This window comes from Chrysemys picta, chromosome 2, assembly GCF_011386835.1.
Source record: "Chrysemys picta bellii isolate R12L10 chromosome 2, ASM1138683v2, whole genome shotgun sequence".
Taxonomy (NCBI): Eukaryota; Metazoa; Chordata; order Testudines; family Emydidae; genus Chrysemys; species Chrysemys picta.
In genome coordinates, this window is record NC_088792.1 from 235,217,219 (window position 1) to 235,242,390 (window position 25,172).

Genomic DNA, 25,172 nt, shown 5'->3' on the forward strand with positions numbered 1-25,172 from the left:
CCAGTTCTTTACACACCTTTTGGTTTTCATATTAATCCCCATATTCTCCAATTTAACTAATAGTTTCCCATGTGGAATTGTTGCAAATGCTTTACTGAAATCCAGGTAGATTAGATCTACTGCATTGATTTTGTCTAGAAAATTGGTCATCTTCTCAAAGAAAGAGATCAAGTTGGTTTGGTATGATCTACCTTTTGTAAAACTGTTGTATGTTATCCCAGTTAACATTTACCCCTATGTCCTTAACTACTCTCTCTTTCAAAATTTGTTCTAAGACCTTGCATACAACTGAGGTCAAATTAACTGGCCTGTAGTTTTCTGGATCACTTTTTTCCCTTTCTTAAATATAGGCACTACATTTTCAATTCTCCAGTTATAGGGTATGACCTCCCAAGTTTATGGATTAATTAAAAACCCTTGCTATTGGGCTTGCAATTTCATGCACTAGTTCCTTTAATATTCTGGGCCGGAGATTATCCATGCCCCCCAGTTTGGTCCCATTAGACCAGCAGTTTTAAAACTGTGGGTCAGGACTCCAAAGTGGGTCATGACCCCATTTTAATGGGGTCACCAGGGCTGGCTTAGACTTGCTGGGGCTCAGGACAGAAGCCCAAGCCCCACCACCTGGGACCAAAGCCCAAGGGCTTCAGACTTGGGTGGTAGGGCTCAGGTTACAGGTCCCCTGCCTGGTGCTCATACCCTCAGGCTTCAGCTTTGGCTCCTGCACTAGGGGGGTGGGGGTGGGGCAGGCTCAGGCTTTGGTCCCCCCCCCCCCCTCCTGGGGTCATGTAGTAATTTTTGTTGTCAGAAGGGGGTCAAAGTGCAATAAAGTTTGAGAACCCCTGCATTAGACTATTTGAGTTTGGCTTCTGCCTTGGATGTGGTAATTTCTACTGTTGAAAGTGAGCAGTGGGGTCCTGGAGATTCTGCCACAGCAGATGAAGAAAGAATGCTGAAGGGAGCATTTTTTAGTGTGCTTTTTACTGCTGGTGGTACAAGGTTCAGCATGTGCTCACTGCATTGTCTGCTGCCAGATGCATCTCCTGTAAAGTGCCATGGATACAACAGTGGGCCCTCCTTCACAGAGCTGGGGACTCTTAGGGCAGGTCTACAGTACGGGGTTAAGTCAACCTAAGTTACGCAACTCCAGCTTCGTGAATAACATAGCTGGAGTCGATGTACCTTAGGTCGACTTATTGTGGTATCTACACTGTGCTGGGTTGATGGGAGAAACTTTCCTATAAACTTGCCTTATGCTTCTCGTTCCGGTGGAGTATCGGAGTCGATGGGAGAGCGATAGGCGGTCAATTTAGCAGGTCTTCACTAGGACTCGTGAATGTTGAAAGGTGACTTGTGGGGGGCTAAGTTCCCTCTAAGCTGCGCAGTTGTGCAGCAGGCTATCAAGGGCTGCACAAGCGGGGAGATGCGCTCTTCCCCCGGCTCTGCCCAGCCCAATCCCGCTGAAGGTTTCATGGCTGGGGAGAGGCGCCCCTTCCCTGGCCCCGCTGGAGCTGCCGGGGCCAGGGAGAGGCACCCCTCCCACAGCCCAGCCCTGCTGGAGTTGCTGTGGCCGGGGAGAAGGGCCCCGCCCTGCTGGAGCTGCCACGGCTGGGGAGAAGTGCCTCTCCCTCAGCTTAGCCCAGCCAGAGCTGCTGCGGCTGAGGGGAAGGCGCCTCTCACCAGTCCCCGACCTGCTGCGGCGAGAGAGGGCTGAGGGGAGTCCTTTCTCCCCACCACAGCCCTGAGGCAGCCTGCACCCCAAACCCCTCATCCCTGGCCCCACTCCAGAGCCCTCACCCTCCTACCCCCAGCCAGAGCCCGCACCCCAACCCTCTGCCCTAGCCCTGAGCCCAATCCCCTCTTCCCCTTTCCCCACCCATAGCCTGCACCCCTAGCCAGAGCCCTCCCCCTCCCCCCGAATCCCAACCCTCTGCCCCAGTCCTGAGTCCCCTCCCACACTCCAAACCCCTTAGCTCAACCCCTGCCACGCATCACCTCCATATTGGTGTCCATTACAAAATTCATTTTGCACAGGGACGTAAAAAGTTAGAGGGAACACTGGTGGGGGGTATTTATCATGAAGCCTTGGAGATATGTCTTCAGGTTTCAAATCTGTTGTTCTGGTGGGGTCTGGTGCCACTTTGAGTAAGTCTGTCCTGGTCTGTGCGGAGTTTGCTTCTGATGGTGAGATTGGAAAAGTTGGGGGGTTGTTTGAAGCCCAGAAAGGGGATTCTGGAAAGATTTCTTTCAGGATGTGATCCCCATCAAATGTGGGTTGAAACTGTTTGATGATACTCTATATGGGCTCCAGTGTAAAAAAAAAAAAAAAAAAAAACTGAATGGAGTATATTTCTGGCATGAATGTAAACATTAAGAGCCCTAGATCCCACGAGACACCCATTATTGCCAAGGGTTCTAGCATAGTTTTGCGGATCCCAAAGATTTAGTATAGAGAAGGTGAGGATAAGTTTTTTGGATGTTTATCTGAACAGAACCTCTAAACCCTTCACAGATCTTTCTCTCTCATTACTATTGCTTTTTAAGCAGCTGTCAGGATTTACTGCAGATGGAAAAATAGCTTTCCTTCACCCCCTCACCCTCTGTTGCCAAATATGTAATTAGCTAAAGAAACAGTTCCTGTAAAATTGTTTTTCATTAAGCACATACACGCTTTGAAATGTGCATTAAAGTTCAGTTCCAATCCAGCAAAACACTTAAGCACATCAGTAACTTTAAACCTGTGTGTAGTCCTGTAGGCCACAATGGTGTACATGTGCGCTTAAGTGCTGGATCAGGGCCTAACATACTTTGTGATACACAAACAAACAAAAAGCCTAACAATCTGTACTGTCTTGGTACAACACCATGTTTCCAGGGCTGGACTGGAAGGTACAAGCATCCTAAATAATCCAGTCATACTGCCCATTCAATTTACCAGGTCAAACACACACACCTATATACATATTCGCACACACACACCACATTGAGTGGCTCAATCCTCCTCTTTCAATGAGAATTACTTATAATGTATACAGGTAAATGCAGGAGACTAATACTTAATTTCAGGAAAGATATTAGGGGCTGTATCCTAGGCTTTGTCTACACTAGAAAGGGTTTGCTAGTATAACTATACTGGTATAGCTCTAGTAGCAAACACTCCTAGTGGAGACAGTTTATATTTGCAAAAGTGTTTGTTTTCCAGTATAGTTTATACCAGTTCCATGAATTAAATATGCTATTGTGACGGTCTAAACCTCTGTGTTCATCCTTTTTACAGGATTATGAAAATTTTTGTACAAAGTATGCCTTGTTAGGTATCATTTGAAAACACATATTTTGCTGATCATTATTGTCCTGGTAAAACATGTGTGGCAACATTGTATGTAAGCTTAAAAGATTCCTCTGTATGGTATTGCTCTGACACGCTCAAAGTCTGGGGAGCAGCCACAAACCAATTCCTCAGAGATAAAAGGTAAGCTGACACCTCAGCCTGGTGTCAATGAAATCAAATGGACCACCACCTGGTTAAGTGGCCACTCTTCGGCAGAAAAGAGAGTCTGGGGAAAAAAATCTACATCTTGACAAAGAAACAACTTGGGGTTCCTGTCCTGTTTCTGTCTCCTGAACCCCAGCTGGGGATGCTTCTTGAAGAAGAAAAAACTGTAAGAAGGGAAAGCAAATGCCTCAAAGGATTTCTCTCTTTCTTTCGATCCATGGCATCCACTTTACCTGAAGAACAAAGGAAGCGGCATTGGACTGGGGGAGGAATCCTGACTGAAAGAAGTTCAGCCAGTAAGACTGCTGAAGCATGTGATGAATTCACTCTAAGTTGTTAAGTTAGGCATTTGTTACATTTTATTTTTATTTGTCTTCTAACCACTTCTGACTTTTATGCCTTATTACTTATACTCACTTAAAATCTATCTTTTGTAGTTAATACACTTGTTTTATTGATTTATCTAAACTAATGTGTTTAAATTGAAGTGTTTGGGAAACTATTTGAAATAACATGATTTGTGCATATCATTTTTTTCATATAATGATGGATTTTATATGACCTTATATTGTCCAGCAGGGTGGTGGGCAGCATAAGACATACATTTCTGGGGAAAGTCTGGGAGTGGGAGTTTGCTGGTGTTGCCCTGCAGTGTAATTCAAGAGTGGCTGACAGCAGCAATCATACACTTATAACTGGGAGTAACTTACATGCTGGAGGCTGTGTGTGAGCGGACCGGGAGTGGTAAAGCAGTGTAAAGGGCACCCCAGACTGGAGAATTGAGAGGACACAGCTACCCATCAGTCCAGATTGTACCCTGGGCATGTCACAGCTATCCTGGCAAAAGGACCTTTCCAGTATACCTGCATCTATACTGGCAAAAAGCCCTAGTGTAGCTGTGTTTGTTAGAGGTATGATTTTTTTTCATACTCTGAAGCGACATAATTATACTAGCAAAACTTTTAAGTGTAGAGCAGGCCCTAGTCACATTACAGACGTGGGAGTTTTGTCTAAGTCAAGAAGTTTCTTCCTGCATGGTACCTGTGGGTAGTATGGAGAAGATTGTTTTCCTTAGATTATATCCAAAGTTGTCCAGGCAGCCTCCACTATATTGGTTTGGGAAGGTCTATTAAGGTTCATTACTTGGTATAGTTTCTGGTCTTCCAAGAAGTGAGACATTTTCCCCAAGATATACCTATGTATTGATTATGAATGACTGGGCTAGTTCTGATTTGCACTGCATTCAAACAAGTTAGTTTCCCTTGTTTTGAGTTGATACCTACACTGAGTTTTTTACTACAAAATAAACCAATATAACAACTTCGGTAATGCAAGTAAAAAGGGAAAATAATAAGTGTACACACATTAGGGAGGCTTTGCCAACGTTTTTGTATTCACTAGTACTAGGAGAGCAGCAGCAACATAAATCAATCAATCTAAAGTGTGTGTGTGTGTGTGTGTGTGTGTGAGAGAGAGAGAGAGTGTCCTTGCACACTTTGCCTCCTGATGAACTGCTCATGAGTTACCTGACTCATCTTCAACTGTCTGTCACCTGAACAGACTGATAATTATTCCTAATGATCACTGTGACGTTCCCCAGGGGTACCCAGGGTTGTGAGGCACCTCACCACCACCTGCTCGTAGCATGAAGCAGTCTTGTCTTTGTAGGGTGACCAGATCACTGACGGGAAATATCGGGACGTGGGGAGGGGGGGGGGAGGGGAGGGGGGAGAAGGGGGGATAGCGGGACGCGCGGGGGGAGGGGCGGAGCAAAAAAAAAAGTTAAAAAAAAAAAAAGCTGTTTTGCAGGTGCCGGCTGCGCCGTGGCTGTTGCCCCTCCCCCCCTCCCCCAGGGCACATGGGGCATGTCCCGCCACCCCATGGGGAAGGAGTCGCTGGAGCGAGAGGCGCGGGGCTCCGGACCCCGGCAGAGTGTTTTCTTCCTGCAGTGTCTAGCCCCCATCACTGGACACTCTCAGAAATTACCAGGTGAGCCATCCCTGAAGGAACAGTGTACAAATTAAGCTGGTCCAACTCAAGATCAGACTCTTTATAACATCACAGCACTGCAATATATTTCTAGGGAAACAATCATCAGTTTATTATCAAAGGTTTAGTTTCAAGAGATAGTGAGCAAGGACAAGTGCAAATAGAAATGGTTATACATAGAAAACAAAACATAAAACACAATTCTGGGGCTACACTTATCAATGTAGACTTAATAAAGGAGATTTTCTCCCAAGGATTCAGTCTTTGGCAGAGTTGCTAGTTTTCAGTCAAAAGCAGGATCCACGCATTCATGAACACCCCACACTCTCCAATGGGGTGAATAGATAATAAAGGTCTGTCTTGACCCCCCCCCCCAGTAAACTTTTCATGTGCACCCTCAGATAAGATTCTTCTCCCCAATTGTTATTTTTCTGGTTGATTTCACATCTCTGTTCTTTATTAGCATTCAGTTCAGACCAGTCGTAGCACGGCGCAGTTCACTCCTTGCCCTAAAGAAACAAGTTCAGAATTCATTAGTTGGATATCCACACTGTGCTGTTTGTTTATGTTCCCTCCACCGATATCTTTACAGTTTCATGTGACGATACTATATACAATGTCCCTTGTATCATCAGCCCTTTTCTCAGGGCCCAAGAGGAGAAAAGGTCTCCTTTGGTTAAGATCTCTCTGTCTCTAGGCTCAGCTAGCCTAGCTCAGACTCTCCCTTGCATGGCCTTCCTGTGCCTTTTTATTTATCAGTCCTCAACTGATGGGCTAATTAATCCTTCAATTCACCCAGCCTACTATCCTGATTAATTACATTTCATTCTCCAATCAGACCTCTCTCGGAGAGCCAATTAGTGCCAGAGTGATCAGAGTGCAGGCTCACCTGTGAACTCCCTGCACTCTGTCGCACCAGTGATGGGAAGCCCATTGTGAAACAATACAATACTTAGTTTACATGCCAATTAGCTAGATGGACAAACATTCCTAGTCTGAGAGAGAACTTCTCTCTGCTGGTAACTCATACTTTGAGACAGACTCTCAGGATATATTTTCCTTAAATATCATCCACAAATACATCATGCAATGTTATTAATGACAAGCATGATCCTGGCTTTCATTAAAGATCTCACATGACATCCTTTATAGATAAATACTATGACAGCTATGTGTTGAGTGCAATGAGTTTGTCAGAACTGTTAGGAGTTGTTGACACAGCAAAGTGAACCCTTTTCCAGCTGGCAATGGGCCTCTCTGCGTTTCACTGTTGCACTGAAAAATTCTGCCCTGTAGAAAAGGTGAACCAAATTTCCTACGCTGTCATGTATTTTTGTATCAGAACATTTGTGGAACTTTGCGGATATCAGTAATGCATTTAAAAAAATATTATTGATGATAAAATGACACACATCCAACTGTCAGAAAGAAAGAAATTGTCAGTTTCAGTAATAATTTTGACTAGGTTTCTGCATTGAACTCCATCTTTTTTGCCATTGTCATACATGTTTCTATAAGACACGGTCTAGATCACAGTTCTGTGCCCCATTTGTATTACTTCTCTGAGGATGTTAGGTTAACTTTACTATCTTTTTCATTCCCCACTGCAGCAAACCACCTGGCTTTGTTAGGAAATATGGCATTACTTGTGGCACTCATTCTCTGCTGTTCACGGCCATGTTTGTATGACACTGATTTAATACTGACACTGGATTAATTCACTAACATTTTTTTCAATTATTTTTCTTTGTATTTTCATACTAAATTCAGAGGTCAGAAAGAGTCTAATTTTAAACAAGAGCAATGCAATCTAAGGCTTTTTCCCTTAGGATGTTCATTATACCTTTTTACCTTGCTTTGTGCTTCCCCTAATCTTCAAGAAATTGTTCATTGTGGCCATGGAAGACTATCAACACCACTCCTCAGTTGGCTGGAGAGGTTGATGTTGACCAAAGGCCCCATCTTCTCACCAGCGCTGCATGAACCATCACCACAGCCCTTCTATGAGGTATTTTAATCTTCTATATTGGCCTGATTTCCCTAATCTCATCTCAACAAGCAGGAAATGATGCTATCCACCCCTTGTTAGCTCCAGGGCAGGGAAAGATGACCTTGGAGGAAGTGAATGATGGGAAGGGATAGGAAGAAGGGCATTTTCCTCAGTTCTGCTGTTTTTTCCAAGGATAAACTAAATATCCTATATTCACACGAGTTTAAAATAAACTACGGTGTGTAAATTGGCACATACAAACTGTCAAGAGAAGGTCAGTGTGTAGGATAATGAAGTTCGAGACACCAGACTATACAGTCAGAATGTAGAAAAGTGAATATACATTCTGGAGTGTCTGAAGGACTGTGGGTCCTGTTACGTGCGGAATAATGCATAAAGAGTTTAGTAATGGCATAGCCAGACAAACTTTCTATGTGTTGATCAAAGACTTTCTACCAAAGGAAGAATAACAAAAGATTGACCTTCCTGTTTTACCAAGTGTGTCCAGCTTTTCCAAAGGAAATTCTTGGTCTTAACTTCCTTGTGTATTTCCTTACCACTTCCTTCTAGCCCGCACTGTTTTAAAAATGAAGTCTGTGGAACAAATTACCTACTTAATAATGAAATAAGTGCTTCACATTTGAATAAGATAGACTTGTGTCGGTGTGTATTTTAATTATAAATAGAGCACCAATGTTTACCATATGAGGTAGGGGTTGCTATGGTACGTATCCATGTTTATTAAATAGTAAATAGCAGAGTACATTTTTTGGAATTGTCTCCCTCTGGGAGATGCTTATTTTCATAAAAGGTCAAACTGCACAGTGTTAAATGCATATATGTAATTACACTAACAGCTTCTGTGGAAAATGAATGGGACTTTCTTACCTCTTCATTATTCAGTAATGAAGAGGTAAGAAAAATTCCAAAATATTCATAATAGAAATGATATATATCCTTTTCAGACTTTAAAGTCTGATTAACTCTGCTAAAGCTGCCCCAAGCTCACAGGAAAAAGGAGGAGGCTTGGCTATAAGGTAATCCCTCACTTCGTAAATTCAACAATTACTACCTAAATGATAGTGTGATGGGGTGTCTACCCCATATAGGTGTAAAAGGATTTACTTCCGAGTGTGAGCAGTGGAGGTGAGTCCTCCAAGCAGCCCAGAGAGGCTGTGTTGGGCACAACCAATCAGGGCCCAGTGGGCTCACATAAAAGAAGCTGCTCGGATGGAGTAGGCAGTGGCTGTTGGGAGCTCAGGAGTCAGGAATTTGTCTCTAGCAGGCTGAGAATCCTGTGGCACCATGGACAGAGTAGTTGCTGGCAGGGAGCAGGGGAGCAAGAGGGAGTTACTGGCTGGCTGCTATGACTGACATGCTGAGGCCCTGAGGTAAGGGTGAAGAAGGTGGCTCAGGCAAACCTATTGAACTGTTGGAGGGGACACAGCACGTGGTTGCCATCTACAAGGTCTCTGGGCTGAGACCAAAAGTAGTGGGTGGGCCTGGGTCTCCCCCACTCACCATTGCAGGAGTGGCTGGACTATTAGAATAAGATACTAACCCCCAGAAGGAGGGAACACAGATGTTGACACAGCTAAAGGGCTGAGTCGTGAAAAGGCGCTGCGGTTCCTGGTGCTGTGAGAGGGGCTGCAGTCAAACTCAGACAGGGAGTGGTGGCGTGCAAGCTGCAGACAGGGGCACCAGCCTCTAGCTAATCCCCAGAGTGACCAGGAGGAGGTGCCAATCCAACAGTGAGAGATGTGCCCCGTGACAGATAGTGCTATGAGAAGCTGATCTGGGTGAGGACTAAGAGCCTATTATCTAACTGAATATAGAAGAGCAATCAAACCTGAAAGGAAGCTCTGTACTTAGGGTTTAATCCTACAAATCCATACTCATGAGTGTGTTCCCATTGACCTCAGTGAGACTATCTGTGCAAGGGCTTACAGGATTGGGCTTTGATGAGGTTAGTACTCACTTCCAAGGAAAGAATGAGACCAGGATTCTGGATGGCTCTAGCGTTTGGTAATATGACACAAAGCCTTTCACCTGTAGACCACTGCTTTGAATCTGTCACAGATGATTGAAAGTCTTTGCTATAAGAAATTTCATACAAGAAGTCCCAAACCATGTTGGAAGAACAGTTATGTACTTAAGTTAGGAAACGCCAAAATTAAGGTTGTCGCTCAACTTTAATTCTGCCCCCTTGTGCCAATGCCTTACAATGAAGTCTTTAATTATGGGATCACATATTACTTCTCAGACAGTACAATATATCAAATGGCTTTTTCATCTGCAGAAATCTTGCCTTGTTCCACAGGAATCCTATTTCAACCTCAGTGCACCTAAAAAGCTGCACAGGGACTAAGTCAAGGAACCCACAAGCTAAGCAAGTATTTAAATGTGGCATAGCACATCATGTCATCATGATCAAAATTTAGCTCAGTTGAAAACATCTTTCATGAAACCTGATATATGTGAAAATACCAGACCAAAAAGGATGTTTGTATTTGAACTATGGAGAAACTTCAGTGCCTTAAGTAACCTAGAATGACAATGTTAGTGAATGCTAGTGATGGATGAAACAGTTTAAAAAACAAATAGGATTCAGAGTGCCATGGGGTCAGCTAACCCCCTTCTTAGCATTTGGTGAGTCTTGTCTCAATGTCCCCTCTTGGATGAATTCATAGAATCATAGAATCATAGAATCATAGATCAATTCATATGCTTCCAGGCATTTCAAAATAACTTTCTCCCTCTTAGAGTCTCATTTATTACATCACAAAACAAAATATACATTGACTATTCCTTTGGCCCTTCCAGCACCGGTACTTCCCCCCAATTCTCTCTTTAACACACAATTGCTTTCTGTTTTGCAGCACTGGACATAACAGAACACAGTTCTGTCCCAAAGTCAGGTCCTGTTGGCTGGCCTTTTCTAAAGCCTCCCCTGCAGGTATCTCCCCAGCTCTCTTCACTAGGAGCCATTTGAATCTTGGCAAGCTTCCTTAGCCTACCAGTATCCTGGCTAATGTTAGAGACTCTTCCTGCTCCTTGTAGGTTTCCTCTTCTGTGTGAACAGGTAGCCCCTGTACAGGCTGGGCTTGGTCACCTGACTTGTGCACAGGCCTGAGTTTTGAAACAGGACGCTGAAACATGCACAAGAAACCTTGGTTCTTACACTAGTTATGAATAAACCATGAATAATGGATACTAATATATTGAACAGACAGTAGTCCAATATGAGCCTTCTGTTGGAGTAGGTAGGATTCAGGTAACAGATACACTTGTTCTCTGTAATAGTATTGGAAAATAAAAAGTGTCAGTGAAGCCATATTGTGCGCTATGAGAAAGAATGCATTTGTAGGTAGAGGACAGCCTAAACATCCTATGATTACTTGGATTACAAAAAGCCAGTGAATAGCATCTAAAGCTTTTATAGAACTGTAGCATACAGGATGGCTGTTTGCTGGTGTATAGGAAAAATTAGTAGGCTTAAACTTTGGTCAAGAGAACTGTGTACATGGTCAGGTGGCTAAAGGAGAGAGAGGAAAATTACTAACAAGACACAATTGCAACAGCTAATCTAGCTCAATGTAACTGCAATAACTAGCTTTAGGAAAGCCATTAACTTCAAAAGAACAACCTGTAAATAACAGGAAATGCTTGTTTTTGCTGTATTCCTAATAAGGGAAAATATTAATAAAGTATGTGTAACTAAATGTGGTTTTCATCTATATAATCTTGTGTGTTCCCTTTCTCGGGAGAGCAGCTAAACTGGCTGGCTCTCTCTGCATGCTTGTAATAAAGGAGCCTCAGGCTGTTCTGATCCAAACACAACGCGTGGTAATTTTTCCACAACAATTCTTGTTGCCGTGACTCGGCTCCACGGCATGCCACTGGACAGGAGGACTGCAGACCGTTCCCCACTGGACCCAGGCGCCGTCTGAAAGGTAGGAGACCTTTTAAATCTCTATGTTGGGTACTGGTGGAGGACGGCCTGTAGGCTCTGGTTTTGAGTGAGTTGCACACTGGATCGGGACCTTTTGCTGCCAGACATGCCTGACACCCTTCTGGTTGCCCTGGGAAGAGCCAGGTGGGTGGCTCAGTGGGACTTTGTTTCTGTGTGCCAGCGTGAGTGAGGGTCACAGGAAGACGTCCAGAGCTCTCTGCAAAGCCCACCAGCTCGTAACCGGAGATGTCTCTAATGCAAGCCCTGGAACCGCAACTAGTAGGGCCGAAGAGAGGGCCTTGACCGAGGCAGTCTCGCTCTGCATGGCTTGACCTGCGAGGGGCCTGCCTGGGTCTAGGATTGTGTGACCCTATCCTTTCCCGTCCTCGAACGGCCCTTTCCCGTGACCTCTTTCCTCCCCTGTCTCTGCCCCCGCCTGAAGGTGGTTCATAAGCCACTGACTGGTCTGATCACCTCACCTGAAGCATCAGAGTAAGCGGCGCCATTCTCTCTGAGACTAGCCGACGCTCTTTGCTGAAGGGGGCTGTAGAAGAGTCGTGGATGTCCTAAATAAGCCTTCCCTGTGTAAGTGACTCGAGTGAAAGTAATCCAGATACTGGGGGCCAGAGGGTCCAAGGTGATATGTGCCTCACCAGGAACTGGGAAAAATGGGAGCCGGTGGGTCCAAAGGGACAACCGCCTTGCCAAAAGGCACACCTGTGTATTACATGTACACAAATTACAGTCCTTTCACTTGCAAGTTTCTGAACAAATGGAATTGGTATACCAAAGACGATTCAAAATTGCAGTTTTCCCTAGGGGGAAGTTTTGACCTTGACAAGATTGTGCACCTCAAAGGCGCACTTCTGGCCAATAAAGTCGGGCAAGGTCAGTTTAAGGCATATTTCAATTGGTATGGAAAAACAGAAAAACAGCGCTGTAAATCTCAAATGAGGAGTCTCAAGGACTCCCAGGAGAAACTTAAAACACAATTAAAAAAGGCAAGGGAGAAACTGGCTCCTCCCCAAACTCTTGCTGGCCAGCAGATACCTCTCTACCCTTCAAGGCTTCTTCGGGGAACCCCCTCAGCCCCACCTGAAAATATTATAGACCTATATTTAGAGTCCAGACAATTGGTTGCACCACCTGCTCAAGTTGGTGGTGAACCGTCCAATCGGGCCGGAACTGCGCAGGGCGGTGAAGGATCGCCCGGCCAGGCTGGAACTGGTTGAGAGGCCCCCAAGCGACCTCCACCGCCATATAACCTGAAAGCTGACTCCACTGTCCAGGAGCTCCCACCCCAAGCAAAAACCTCGCTGTCATCTTCTGTTTCACGTTTAGAGTCCTCAACAAGCCCAATCAGTGCCTTAGAACATACGGCTCACTGTCTGTATGACCAGTTAAAAGAACTGATACATTTAAATTCAACTGGGCCGGTGAAAAATACTAGATGACAAAAACTCCTCACGTCCACCCCTCAAACCCTGTGTCCCCATAATAAAACAGTATTCCCCTTGCGCCAACTCCCGGGCATAGGCGCTTCGGGTCAGGGAACGTTGGTGTCTGTGCACGCACCTTGGTCTCCCACAGATTTGTATAATTTAACTAAAAAGTTTCCAAAAATACGAGAAGACCCTGTTAGTTTTTAATTCTTTTTGGAATTTGTCATAAGCTGTTATAACCCCACCTGGGCAGACTTAAACCAACTCCTAAGAGGAGTCTTGCCCAGGGAAACATTAAATCGTATTTATAAGGTAGCCCGCGGATGACCCAGGCCATGATCAGATCAAAATAGATGAAATTTGAGACAGACTGCTAAATGCAGTCCTCACAGTCTCCCCAAAGAAAGCAGACTGGACCAAAATTAGCACCTGTAAACAAAATAAAGGAAAAAACCCTGCTAATTCTATGCAATGCCTCAAGCAAGTATTCAAAAGACATTCCGGTATAGACAATGCCGAGCAAGATGCCAGACAAGCCATGGTAACTGCTTTTGTTCAGGGACTCAATCCACAAATTGACATTGTAGAATGGGAAGAAAAAAATCTAGATAAAATTTTAGCAGCTGCCCAACATTATCACTGCCAACTAAAACAAAAAAAGGATGCCACGAAAATTAAATTAATGGCCCTCCAGGTCCAAAACGTGCAGAAACCTCGCAACAATTGCCCATTGCGGGGAAAAGGAGGGGGGGGGGGCAAATCGTAATTCCTTCTTCTGCCCACCTTCCCAAAAACAAACTAATAGCATGTGTCACTATTGCAAGCAAAAGGGCCACTGAAAAAATAATTGTCCCTACTGGCCTAACCAATCCACTAATCCTGTCTTTCCACCGTCATCCTCTTCCCCAGCCCCTTTACTCCATCAAAGCTGTTAGGATAGCCAGGAGACTGGTAACGTCATCGCTTTGCTTATTCTGTTGAACCAAATTGGACCATATGTAACCTGTGTAATTAATGGCACCCCTACCTCCCGCCTGCTAGATACTGGTGCTTCGTGGTCTACTCTCTGTGCCAGCGACTTCCCCTCCCTCCCTGTAATGTCTGAGATAGTGAATGCAGTAGGGGTGGGCAATACTCCTATTCCCCACCCCGTTTCTTCACCATTGTCTGTTTCTATCGGTCCTCTGCCTGACCGTCATGCTTTCCTCCTCAGTTCTTTCTCACCGGTTAACCTTTTGGGAAAAAACTTGCTCTGTAAATTAAATTGTACCATCTATTGTACCCCAGGAGGCGTGTATTTAGATGTGCCTGGTCCTAGTCACGATAAGGTCCTGGTAGTCTTACAGGTGGATGCTAAAAAGGAGGAAACCGACCCCAGCCCTTCCTTGTTGTAACAAAAATTGCTGGCTAAGGTCCCTCCCTCCTTGTGGGCTAATCATGCCAACCAGGTTGGGTATATTGTGTCTGCCCAACCAGTTAAAATTCATCTAAACTCAGCAAAACCCCTTCCCAGGGTGCAGCAGTACCCACTCTCAAAACAGGCCGAGGAAGAAATTCAACCAGTAATCACCTCCTTAATCGTGCAAGGAGTCATTATACCTATGGTCAGTGTATGTAACTCCCCCGTTTTACCTGTAAAAAATCCTTGCAAACAAGCTTGGCATTTTGTCTAAAATCTCCATGCTGTTAATGCTGCTGTTCTCCCTAACTTCCCCGTTGTCCCTAATCCTGCTACTATCCTTTCCTGCATTCCCCTTTCCGCCGTTTATTTTATGGTTATTAACCTCTGTTCACCTTTCTTCTCAATCCCTATTCATAAAAATAGCCAGTATCTGTTTGCCTTTACTTACCAAGGGCTTCAATATAGTTGGACCAGGTTACCCCAGGGCTACACCAAATCGTCCACCTTGTCCTCCCAGATCCTCAAAAAGAATCTGGACAACATTAAATTCCCCATGGGGTCCCCTCTGGTCCAGTATGTAAATAACCTGCTCCTGGCATCATCTTCACTAAAAGCCTCCAAAACCGATTCCCTTGTACTCTTGCAAGCTCTAGCCCAGAAGGGCCACAAAGCCTCCAAATCTAAACTACAGCTCTGCTTGCCAAGGGTCCATTATTTGGAACATAATATTTCAGCTGAAAAAAGGCACTTGTCCTCTTTGCAAGTACAAGCCATTCTCCAGGTCCCCAAACCAACTACTAAAAAGCAAATGCGTGGCTTTTTAGGCATGGCCGGGTATTGCCAACAATGAATCCTTGGGTATGCAGCCCTTGTCAAACCTCTGCAAAAACTAACCCTTAACAAGGTCCAAAAGCCCCTTCCATGGTCCCCTAAAGCCAAAAAAGCCTTTACTCAAATTAAAAAAGCCCTCACCAAATACCCTGCCTTGGGCCTACCAAACTATCAAAAGCCCTTTACTTTCTACTGCCATGAAAAGGAGGGAATAGCCTTAGGGGTCCTTACTCAGGACTTAGGGGTCCTTACTGTCCATGTCCATGTCGACACTAAAAATTCCCCATTGTGCTCTATTACAGGAATGGGTGGATGAGGTTCTGTGGCCAGCAGTGTGCAAGTGGTCAGACTAGATAATCATGATGGTCCCTTCTGGCCTTAAAGTCTGAGCCTGAGATCCACTCCAATTTCAAAGAGGAGTAGATCAAAGCACTTAAGGGGGCTTTCAGCATGTGGCAGCAGGGGCCACATGGACAGTGAGTGTGAGACAGGCTAGTAGTGGATGGTAGGTTTGCACCCCAGCATGCCGTACATTAACTGTTTGTACAGACAAGCCCTAAGATATTTGTCACAGCAGAGTGCTCTGCTTTATCTACTCCATGAGCTAAACTTGCATTGTTCTTCTATATGGATGTTCTGCTCTTATTTCTCAGGCTTTTCTGATCACTTTGATGTGATGAAGCAGTATAAAAGTAGTACAGAGAAGAAAAAAGCAGATTGGCATATTTTTGCTTTTAAATGGAGAGTCACTCTAGTTATTAAAGAACACTGCTAAATTTAGACATAAGATCAATGTTCACGTGCACGGCTTAAATTACCTGTAAATCATTGGGGATTTAGGAATTTCCTAAAAATAAAAAAATACAGATAATTACTGGCTTCTCAGATAGCTAAGAGAGAGCCAAAATTCTGAAATACAAATTTTGCACTCTCATTTGAAAGGAAAAGGGTCTGCTCTTTCTGTTTTGTTGCTATAACTGTAGCTGTTAGCCAATTTGCCTCAAACCTGGATCCTGTGTCAGGATCCTGGAAGAACAGGGTATTGAGGGAAGTTAGGGGTGCTTATAATGTTGCCCATATGTGTATATTTTGGATTTCAAATGGGAAGGCACTTTATTCTAGTTTTAATTTAGCTTTAGGAAACTTATTCATCAAAAGTACTATTCTAATCCCAAACCTCTTATCTCTTCCACAGGTCATATGCTACTGTATGTATGCTTTTTCACTTCTTCCTTCCTTCTCTTCCTGAATGCTGTCCTTATCTAGGAAATTCCCCCTTGCAAAGCCAGACTACAATGCTTCCAGCATGCCATGCATATCTTACATACTGTCCCAAGAGTCAGCTGCAGAATTGCCATTTGTCTGTTGTCAAATCAATGAAAATAGATTTTCAGTCCTCCAAATATGAATAATATCAGTTCTTGAGCTGTGATTGGCTTGATTAGCCTGTTCTGCATGTGCCAGGAGAAAACGGAGGGGATGGAGCTTCAAAAATATGGCTAAATAGTTTGCTGCTCCTATTAAACCAAATAAACCAGTTCTGAATCCACTCATGGATTTCAGAGGAAAGTTCTCTGCCACTGTTAGGCAAAGGCCAAATGCTACAATTCTCTGATGTTTAACAAGAATGTTCAGAAGACTGGCTGGATGGAGGCATTCTGAGACCTAGCAGTTCTGGGTCTTTGATGAAAATGTCCATGAAGTAGTTGATAACATTTCATTCAACTTCCTCTATTCTTTCCTACTTTCTTTACCGTTCTACTTATTATAGCATGATGAGTGGCAGTCAGTGGCTCTGAGGATTGGGAAATTCTGGGAGCAGGCAGCAGAAACTTCTCTTCACTTGCTGCTGATGAGAAAATTGGTGATTCATTATAGTATGCCTTGTTGTGAAGTATCCTGGCCTTTAGAAATTGTTGCCTAATTTAATAGAAAAAGCCATTCTCTGAAATGAAATGAAATTTGATTCACTTTGTCTGGAAGATATTCATGTTTAGCTAATTGTTGCTATTGTATTTATGTAAAGGTTATGCCAAGCCTGGAAGAGGGTTGTAAGGAATATGGGTTGTAAGAGAAACTGGTTATGCAAGATCAGTTGCTTGATTAAAGGCATGCTGAATCCAACAGTTGTTTTATATCTGTCACTGATATATAGTTCATGATGATCATATTGGTGTTGATGGTGGATTAATTCCACAGTGACTCATCATCTCCCTCCTTGCTTTTTATCTGCACCTTCTGTGGCTGTTCCTCTTTGACTTTATTCATTACTTGGCAGTGAACATTGTAGTGAAAATGTTGATATAACTCTTGAGGTGTATTTTCTGCATGTTGTAATTTCTGCACTCACCAGTAAAATAGCATCTGTAGGAAGCAAATATGCAGCCCAATGACAAAATGGTAACTGTAGTAGCAAACAACCAACCCCTGGACAACAACTCACAAGGCAATTGATGCTATGCATATTAGAGGAGCTTACTCTTCCATTGTACAGACCAACTGTTTCCAGTAAGCAGCCCGTGGGGTCATCAGAATTACACTGGGCAACGAAATGGCACCAGTAGGGGAACAGACATGTGTAGATGCAGCAGATCACAGCTACATACAAGCAGGCCTAGCTGGAGCAGCAATAGCAAGAGAGGTATGGGAAATCTATCAGCAGCAGGGCCGGCTCCAGGCACCAGCTTAACAAGCAGGTGCTTGGGGCGGCCAAGGGAGAGGGGCGGCATGTGCGGCAATTCGGGAGCGGCAGGTCCCTCACTCCCTCTAGGAGCGAAGGACCTGCCGCCGAACTGCCGCCGCCGATCGCAGCTTTTTTTTTTTTTTTCCAATTGCCGCCGCTGGTTGCGATTGCGGCTTTTTTTTGTTTTTTGCTTGGGGCGGCAGAAATGCTGGAGTCAGCCCCTGATCAGCAGGAAGCCCAGTGTATTCTGGAAGCTGGGGGTATCTGGTCCTGGTGTCATTGCAAGCCTCTCAGATGTGTCTCTACCTTTCAGATTGAGGTGAACCTGACCTGGGATGCCCAAAGTCGAAGCTTTAGTTTGGGCCCATTGCCAGTAAAATCATTTGAGTGAACACTCTGGTTAGTCTTTGTTGCATTCTTTCCTGGTTGCAAATATTTTATATAAGGTTCTTTTTCTTTAAGTTTATTTGCCTGGGATGATGCCTCAGAGTTTGATTTCACTCTTACATGTCTGAGGAAAGATGATCTTTGTGAGCATTGTTTGGTGGTGGTGGGTGTTCACTTGTCCTACTGCTTTGCTCCTCCTTTTAGTGTCAAAGCAACCCTTTTAATGTCAGATAGGCCCCTCTATATCAGTAACGGGGGCTGCCATGAAAACGTTGCATGTGTCAGGGACCCACAGCTGAAACCAGATCCAGCTCACAGCCCCCAGCTGATTCAGTTAATGAACCTGGCCTCCTGATTGGCTGAAGACTTCAGCAGGCACATTCTTAAACCCTGTGGCAGGTCTAGGTTCCTGGCTCCTCACTAGTGTTCTGAGGCTGTAGCTGTGCTGCTGGTCTTGTTCTCAGCGTGCTCCTGGTTCTTCCTCCTGTCTCTGGTTCCTACTCCTGACTACTGTCCCTGTCTCTGGCTCCCGGCTCTTTGTTCCTGCTCCCAATCTCCTACTTCTTACTCCCAGTTATTGGCTCCAGCTGATTCTGTGGTTCTGAACTCTGAGTGCTGGCTCACTCCCTGGACTTGGTATTCAGCTTCTGAGCCTGGGCTCCTGCTTCCTGGCTCTCGACTCTGCCTCGCTCCCTGGACTGAGTAACCCTGCTTCTGGTTTGGGTTCTGGCCACTAGGCCTGGTCACTCCTGTTCCAACAACTAGATCAACTTCCTGTCCTAACTGTTAGTTAAGGCCTTCCACAGTCTGGTCCTTAACAATATGTTCTCAGAATCGGAGTACGAGACCATCTACAGCATCTGTTGACCACAGAGCAAGAGCCCTGTTCATGCTGCTCCCCAATGTGGGTCCCTGACCTGGAAACACAGATTGCCAGTGGCAGCAATGAGTCAAGCTATTACTCCAAACTTGTCATGAGCTGTCTCCCCTAAACTGATTCTGACAAAAATCACTTCATGTTCCTACTTATCTGATTTGTTTGATATTATTCCTATGAATAAAAGGAATTTTGCATTTTTTTAAACATTAAAACACATTTGTATCAGAATATATGGCTTCATGAAATCATATTTTAAGCATATTGTATATGGTCAAACTACAGCCATATTTAGCAGTTAGTCATTAGTGGGGCAATTCAACTTGGAAGTTAATATTTTAATTTAATTCATAGTTTTCAGAGGGTTTGCTCCTTTCCACTAAAGTCAATGGAAGGCTTGCTTTTTTTAAATGTGGAGCAGGATGAGAGCCATAAAATGGGAGCTTATATGCCTGAATCTTGAAGGGTAGAAAGCCTTCTTATCTACCACTGAGAGCAGATGGCGCTCAGCACATTGTGGGGTTAGGCTACAAGTCCCAAAACACACATGAAGATCTTCCTTATTGGTCGCATGATGTTGATTTTTTTCCAGCAAGTAAATGTTTATGAAGAACATTTATCTGCTAGTAAAGGCTTTATGGTGTCTGCCGCACAAAATAGCTAGAGTGGGATAAATGATTCACAGCCACTGATATATTTTGTGTATTTAGCTGCTTATTCTGCTCCTGACATGTTCATAAGCAGAGTGTAATTTTTTCAAATTGATTTAGCATGTGAGTGTATTTAGGGCCAGATTCTTCCACCTGTATATCCAGTAGGCCCTTACTCTGGCAGTCCCATTAAAGTCACTGGGGGTACTTCTGAGCATAAATGTGGCAAAATCTGACCCTCAATGAATTTGTGTGCAATTTTGCTGCCCCTCTGTGGATTGATCATAAACAGTTCACTGTGGTAATTCAGTGCTCAATATTTAGTACTTGAGCCATGTTGTTTTGTTGTGTTTTGTCACATGGTACTGTTTCTTTTATCATATAGAGCTCCAGTTGTCTGACAATCAGAAGGAAACCTGACTAATCACCTGGGGGCTTTGAATATCTCAGGGGGAGGAAACGGATAAACAGGATTTAGAGTATTTTAAAAAATGTTAAACTCTTTCTTTTCTGGACCAGGAAGGCTTTGCCCAAGGCATAATTCACAACAAAATAAGACCTCAGTAATATGTATTAGCTGGCTACAGCTTACGTTGCATTCACATAATGTAATTGTATGTGTGGTCCAAGCTGAGAAAATCATGGCTGTGTCCTTGTCTGGCTAACAATTCCCTCAGTGCCATGGTATTGGCAAGGGCTTTTGAGAATTCTGTCCCCATGCTGCATTAAGCAGTGGCTTAGTTGGAGAGTGGGATTTTCAGAAGTGCCTAAGTCACTTAGGAATACATGTTCCATTGAATTTCAATGAAACACGTACTCACTTTTGACCATCCCACCCATGGTCCCTACATCAGAGCCCACTGTCTAAGAGAACAAAAACATACCCATCTAAGGAATCTTATATGACCCCTATTACTACAGTATCTGAGCACTTCAGTTTTTAGTGTATTTAGCCTCACAACATCCCTGTGAAGAAGGAAACTATTGTCCACATTTTACACCTGGAGAACCGCGCCACAGACAGGGCCAGCTCCAGGGTTTTGGCCACCCCAAGAAGCCAAAAAAAGCCGCGATCGCGATCTGCGGCGGCACTTCGGCGGGAGGTCCTTCGCTCCGAGCGGGAGTGAGGGACCGTCCGCCGAATTGCCGCCGAATTGGTGGACCTGCCGCCCCCCTCCGGAGTGGCCGCCCCAAGCACCTGCTTGCCAAGCTGGTGCCTGGAGCTGGCCTTGGCCACAGAGACTAAGTGACTTGCCTGAAGTCTGTGGCTGAGTGGGGAGTTGAACCCAGGTCTCTCAAGTCAGCACCCTCACCACTGGCCCAACATTCCTCTTTACATGTGAGGGAGAAGGATGAAATATATAAAACATATACTTTTACTATCTGTGCATTTTGTTTTCTACTCTATGCTTTGGGCCACTATGCTTGAAATGGAAACTACATAAAAAGATACCAACCAGAGGAAAGCTGAGCACTCTGACTTCATGCTTCCACGTGAAAGTTGCAGATCTGAGCCTTGAGCTCAGTCCCTCATACTTCAGGAGCAACACTGTGGTGTATGTCATGCTGCTGGGTAACCGAGAGAGTGATTTGTTTTTCTGCAGTAATGAACCCTGCTGACTCTCCCCTGGAGTGGAATTAGATTCCTGAGGAAGACTTGGGCTGTGGATGTGCTGCTGAGCATTTGCTAAAATTTCCCATGGTTGCTACCCTCAGTTTAGCATCGTTGGGAGTGCTAGTACAGATAGGTCTGCAAGAGGCTCCCAGCATTTTAACTACTGTCATTTAACTCTGTTCAGATTAGATCTACACAGCACAGTGCTTAAAATATTGTTAGTCCCTTCTCTACACTAGTGCTCTCACTATTGTTGTAGCTGATTGGAAATAAGACCTTGTCTACTTTTTTAGCAAAAATTCCCTTTCTTGTTCGTGAGGGAGGGTGCCCTATATGGTGATGCAGAACCTATTTTAAATAAGGAACCATGGCACGCTGTTGGATGTCTTTTGCTGTTCCATGTCAGGCTGCAGGAATAAGTGGGAAAAGGGCTGTACTATTACTTTGTATTGCAATAAATCATTTACAAACACAGGGGAATGTGTGTAGCTTTCATGAATGACTATGTGGATGAACCTTTAGAACTGCTGGCAATGTCCTAATTGGGTAAACTCTTGGTTAATTTCACCATGTTGGGCAGGTCAAACGGAAGCCAGATAGCAGACACTGAGGGTGGGTGGGGGGGAAATGGGGTTGCTTACCAGAGTCTAAAGATTGTTTAAGTGTCTGATTAAGATACTTTCAATTTCATTAAAAGCGGAAACCTGTTTTAATAAGGTTTTTGGGCTTTCTCGAGTCACAGGCGAAAGAAAAACTTACCATGGCCTCTATATGTTGTCCCCCATCTGCATGAGATTATACACCATGATGTCCTGTCAATCATGCAATGTATGATTTGTGTTGCCAGAGGAATTGTTTGGACAGAGAGGGGAGATTTAATTAAAGAACAAAATTCCTCCAGGAAAAAAAATGCTCTATATTAGTGTCAAACTGTCTCTTCCCAGCACTGCTAAGTATAGGATGTGAATTAAATATTTAATTTGATGGAACTGAGGTTATTAAAATCATACAAAAGTAGAGCTATTTAAATTTTTGCCTTCAGGCCCTATGAATTTTGCTCTCTCCTATAATTATATTTCCTCTATACATAATTCGCTTCTCCCTGCTCCTCTCTTACTACCATCTGTTTCCTCCACCCCTCTGGGGGCTGGATCCTGCAAGCTCTCTCTTCCTCTCCTCCCTTCTCCATTAACTTCAGTGGGAATGCAGGATTGGGTCCTGGAAGCTGACATGCTAGGTAAAGACACTTAATTTCAAGCTCTAGCAAATACTGCATAACAACCGGTGCAAACAGTTAGTAAACCCCTACTTGTTTCACAGTGGCCCTGGATTCTCAAAAGCTGGTGCTAAAAAAAGATGTGTGGAATATGATCCTGTATGCCATCAACTCCCTAGGAGACTGCAAGAGGGACACAGGAGAACTCAAACATAAGTAGAGTGAGTCTCCTTGCAATGGTCCTAGTTAACACATTTGTACAATAAAAAGGAGGTAATGAGAGAAAGCGGATATGCGTATTTGATGCTGATGGAAACTGTGTGCCTATTTCATTGGCAATACTAGTCAAGAATGATTTGTCCATGGAAAAAATGACAGTTGTAATATAGCCAAGGCCTTTGCAAGCTGTAGTGCCAGCTGTGTAGACCTGCTTGGGGCTGTAAGTGGACCATCTGAGCAAGTTGCAAGAAAATCTCTGCAAACGTGTTTCATGAATTAGGCTCTGTGTCTTCTGCCAGAACTCTTTCCATATCAACTGTCTGCTTTTTCATCAGAAGTACTCTTTGTCCCTCTTCGGGCTGATGACCAACTTGTTAAAGATGGCAATATGGGGAAACAATGTCAGCTATACTCAGCTAGGATGTATTGAAATAGAACATTTTGGATTGTGCAGTATTGAAGAGGCCTGGTTTTGGGAGTACATCACGTGGCTTAGTCACACTCAGTGAGTGACAGACTTTAAAAAGACTAACCCTTTGGTTTGGATAAGCACCAGGAGTTTGGATGTCTATCTGTCCAAAGCTCATCCAAACCCAACCATCTTCTATTTCCTTTTTCTCATGTTTGTGACTGCATCCTATTCACCCCAATCTCCTGTTGTCCTCTCTTTCCATCCTCTTGAACACCATGATGATGACCTCCTGAGGTTCCTTCCAATCCTGATATTCTATGATCCTCTCTCCAGTCTTGTCTCTGTGAATTTCCCCATTGGGCTTCAGGATCCCAGTAACATTTTACTTGTGGGTGCATGTGGACCCAGGCTCTCAGCAACCTCCTTCACAGGACTCTAGTTTTGTTGTGGCAGTCTCTCAGATAAGATATGGCTCCTTTTAATAAGTGTCTTGTACACAGAGAGGTGTGCTGTGTCATGGCATTGCAGAGTGTGTTGTGCACTATTAGATTGAGTTGAGCATACCCAGACCACATCTGAGGGACTGCCACACTTACAACCATCTGCAATTTTATTAACAAAGGGTGGTGGCAAATGAGCTTTAAGGATGGTGGGCACTTGACTTAAGTGAACATTATTCTTCCTATTAAAAGACAGGCTGCTGAGTTGCTCACCAGAAAACCTTTGTGACTGCAACGGAAAGAGAGCAAGAAAGCAAAGGAGAGACCTTTGAAATCATGTCAAGAATGTTTTTTCAGCGTGAGTGCATCTAAAAACTGTATCAGTTACCCTCTAGCCCTTGAGGATTTGGGTTCCCTTTCAGCTGGAGGCATATACAAATACTGGTAATGCTTCCTATTGTTAGAAATACTTCCAAGTTTGTTTAGATGGCAGGAACTTTTAAATTTATATTTTTACCCTCCCTGAAATCTGTGAACCATAATCAACGGGGTAAGGTCCTGTAGGAAAATACCTGAGAAGAAACACTGAAAGATTGTGGGATTTGTTTCACAGTCCAGCAACTTTAATGTGTGTGGTAAGTAGCCAACAGCCGCTTCAGTTCAGCACTCTGTACTGTAATTAGCTTTAAAGAGCTCTGACAAGCTCAATAATTCACCCATTGATCTTTCACATCCATTATTTTATATCTCGGGGTGTCTGGAATCTAGAATTAATGAGCAAATTACCTAGACTGTGTCCCAAGAGATCATCAGTTCCTTTCTTAAAAGGAAGGAGAACATGTCTATCTCGTTCAGGTTTTAGATAAGTTACTTGTCACCCAACAGGCTGCGGTTGGCAGGGACCAGCTACAGGGAAGTTCGTGCCACGCTCATCACTATTAATTTTAGCCAGCACTATGCTCTCTTTAGGCACCCACTGATCTGTATAAATCTCAGATGCTGACCTACTCTGTTCTCTGCTTAAAGGCTTTTGGCATGAATGTGTCTTTCTGAAAGCTTTGTTTGCTGGCCAGTGCAGATGAATTGAGGGTGCATGGCAAGGGAGGAGGGGATGGCATATCAATGCTTAATCGGGTCAAGTGAAGGACGAAAGGTAGGTGGCAAATCAGACACTGACTTTTTCTGTTGGAGTCACAGCTGGCTTTCCACACGGCAGAGGGCGTAGCCACTGGGGGTTTGTTCACACATGGGCAAGTGCACTGCCTCCCATCCAGAGTATGTCCATAGTTTCCTAGACTAGAATATTTGTGCCATTTCACACAATCTGATCACCATCCCAGTAGCTACCATTAGGTATATAAATATCTAAAAGTGTATTAATAAATGGATGGCTGCAGAAGATTAACAACTAGTCTGTCAGTTTGCCTTAAGGAATCTCAACCCCCTAAACTAACTAGTGCACACCTTGGTACATGTTTACTGTGCTTTTAAAAATTTATGAGGCAGCCTCCAATATGGTATCAAGATGCCAATTAAACAATACAATAAGAACTTACCCCAATAGAGAAGTG

The 25,172-nt window shown here is 44.0% G+C and overlaps 1 long non-coding RNA gene across 1 annotated transcript; it reads left to right on the forward strand.

The window, feature by feature from the left end:
- Positions 1-5,310: 5,310 nt before the first annotated feature.
- Positions 5,311-21,898, forward strand: LOC101949527 (uncharacterized). Its single transcript, XR_006173143.2, has 3 exons — positions 5,311-5,485; positions 7,366-11,428; positions 16,298-21,898. It is a non-coding gene; the product is annotated as an uncharacterized LOC101949527 (long non-coding RNA).
- The last annotated feature ends 3,274 nt before the right edge of the window (positions 21,899-25,172 follow it).